The following is a 2,500-nucleotide window of genomic DNA, read 5'->3' as shown; positions in this document are numbered from 1 at the left end:
TCAGACGCGCCCGGAGACGGCCCCCCGGGAACACGGCCAGGGAAGACGGCCGGGCGGGCGCCCGGGCCAACGGCGAAACGGCGACCGCCCGCGCGGTCGCCGCCGCCGCCGCCCGGGGCGCGGCGGGGGGGTCGGGGAGAAGAGGCTGGGAGGGGGCGACGGGGGTGACCCCCGTCCCCGGCACGCACACGCGCGCGCGGCAGCACGGCACGGTACCACCGCGGTACCCACCCGCAGACAGCCGCCCGCGCGGGAGGCCGGGGGCGAGGCCCGCACCTCCCCCCTCCTCTCTCCCCACCGCCGCGCCAGGCCCGACCGGCTCGACGAACCCTGACGGCCCCGGCGGGACGAGCTCCGCCCAGCGGGTGCTCCAGGAGCGGGGAGCTTCGGAGCGCTCCCCGAGTCTCCATTTAGGGGGACGAAGGCCCTTGGCAGCGGCCGCCGCCGGGCTGCGGGGAACGACTCCCCGGGCCCGGGGCCGCGCGCGCGCGGGCCTGCGAGGCGCCCCAGCCGCGCCGCTGCGACCGCCGCCCCACCGCGAGGCGAGGGGCGGCGGCACAGACGGGCGATTGATCGTCAAGCGACGCTCAGACAGGCGTAGCCCCGGGAGGAACCCGGGGCCGCAAGTGCGTTCGAAGTGTCGATGATCAATGTGTCCTGCAATTCACATTAATTCTCGCAGCTAGCTGCGTTCTTCATCGACGCACGAGCCGAGTGATCCACCGCTAAGAGTTGTCTGGCTTTCGGCACCGCCCCGCACGCGCGGGGGGGCCAGGACCGCTTCGCCACAGGCGAGCGGCCCCTCCGGAGGATGGCCCACCGCCCGCCCGCCCACCCCCCTCCGCACGCGCGGAGGGGGCACGGCGCAGCACGACGGAGAAGCCGCGCCTCTGCTGACCGTACGAGCACACACAGAGAAAGGGGGGGGGGAAAGGAACGGAAAACTCCGAGCGGCGAGGCTGGGGAGCCCGCGCTCCCGACCGGCCTGGGAAATGCCTTGCTCGCATCGGAGGCGGCCCAGGCGCACGGGCTCGGCCCGGCCTCTGGCCAGAGGCAGCGATGCACCCGACCGCGCGCGGCCTGCCCACCACGCTCCGGACGACACGGCTGCTGCTGCTGCGGGGCAGCAGCGGGGAGCCCCACCGGCCCCGCGCACGCCTCCGTGCCGGCTGCGCCGCGCTACGACAGCCAGCTCCCCCGGGCTCGTCCCGACGGCAACTCCGCGGCCACGCCAGCAGCTCCAAGAGGCGGCAACCGCCAGAGCCGGCGACGCACCGCCCGCGGCCTGCCGGACGGCACCCGCTGCCGCACCAGAGCGGCTGCCCTCCCGGAACCACCGCCACCGCTTCTCGCCTCGGCCCCTTCCACGGGCACGCCCCAGGTGGAAGGCGGACGGCGCTAAGCCGGGGACAGCGCCCGCTCTCCCCGTTTCCACGCGGAGACCGCGCGTGGGGTGCCCCCGCCCGCCCCCGCCCACCTGCCCGGCGCGGCCGGGAAGCGCGACGGGGAAGCGGCGGGCAGGGCCCGGGACGGGACAGCCGCGGCCGGCACCGGGCGCCCTCCGGCCGACCGACAGGCCGAGCGGCGCCGCCGCCGCTCAGCCGGGGTGCCGCCCTTGCCAGCAGCCAGTGGCGGGAGACCGCCGAGCGCTCGCCAGGGCGAGGGGGGGAACGGAGCGCAGCGCGGCGCAGCGCTGCGACGGAGTCGCGGCGGCCCGGCAGCCGCCCAGCGAGCCCCCACCGCGGGGACCCGCCACCCCGGGCAGTGAGCCCGCGCTCACGCCGGGGCCGCCCGTTTCGAGGCAGGCAGGCCGGCTACGGCCGACCGCACCGCGGTCTCCACCGAGACCGGACCGCGGAGAGGAGGGGGCAGCGGGACCCCTCCCCGGCACGGCTGCCCGCGGGATGAGCACGGGCGGCAGCCCACCAGGGCCTTCGTGGGAGGAACTCCCGGCCCCTTTAAGGCACCGCCGCCCGGCCGCCCCCCCGGGTCGCATCGAGCCGCCCGCGTCTTTAAACCTCCGCCCGGCTCCACGGCCTTCGACCCCCGGGCTCGCCGAGGGAGGGCCGCGGAGGCGCGGACGCTAGGTACCTGGCCCTGGGGTGAGGGAAACGACCTGAAGGCCCCGCGGGGGTGCCTCCCCCGCTGCCGCCCTCGGGGGAGCGTCCGCCCGCGGGGGCGCGCCCGACATCCACCGCCACCACCACGTCCTCCTTCCCGGGGCCCGGGGTTTCCCTCAGTAGCCCGGCGCTGCGCCCGGGAGGAGAGCCGTGGCTCGGGCCGCCCGCTGGCGCGGGACACAGCCCGGCGGGGGCCTCGCCCACCAGAGGAGGCGGCGGCGGCAGAGCGCCCCCCCCGCCCCGGCTCCCTCGTGGGGAGAGGTGCGGGGGGGGAACGGCCGCCGCCGCCCCACCCGGCGCCACGCACCCGCCCGGAATGCCCGGAGGCCTTTCCCCTGCGCGGCCGGCCGGGCTGCTTCGCAGCAGCCCGACAAGGTGCG

At 78.0% G+C, this 2,500-nt stretch overlaps 1 non-coding gene across 1 annotated transcript; it reads right to left on the bottom strand.

Annotated features, from left to right (window-relative positions):
• Positions 1-581: 581 nt before the first annotated feature.
• Positions 582-734, bottom strand: LOC142027575 (5.8S ribosomal RNA). Its single transcript, XR_012649188.1, has one exon. It is a non-coding gene; the product is annotated as a 5.8S ribosomal RNA (ribosomal RNA).
• Positions 735-2,500: the final 1,766 nt, after the last annotated feature.

The sequence above is a fragment of the Buteo buteo genome, unplaced genomic scaffold, assembly GCF_964188355.1.
Source record: "Buteo buteo unplaced genomic scaffold, bButBut1.hap1.1 HAP1_SCAFFOLD_37, whole genome shotgun sequence".
Taxonomy (NCBI): domain Eukaryota; kingdom Metazoa; phylum Chordata; class Aves; order Accipitriformes; family Accipitridae; genus Buteo; species Buteo buteo.
The sequence above is the reverse complement of the archived record's forward strand: the minus strand, read 5'-3'. Positions and strand labels throughout refer to the sequence as shown.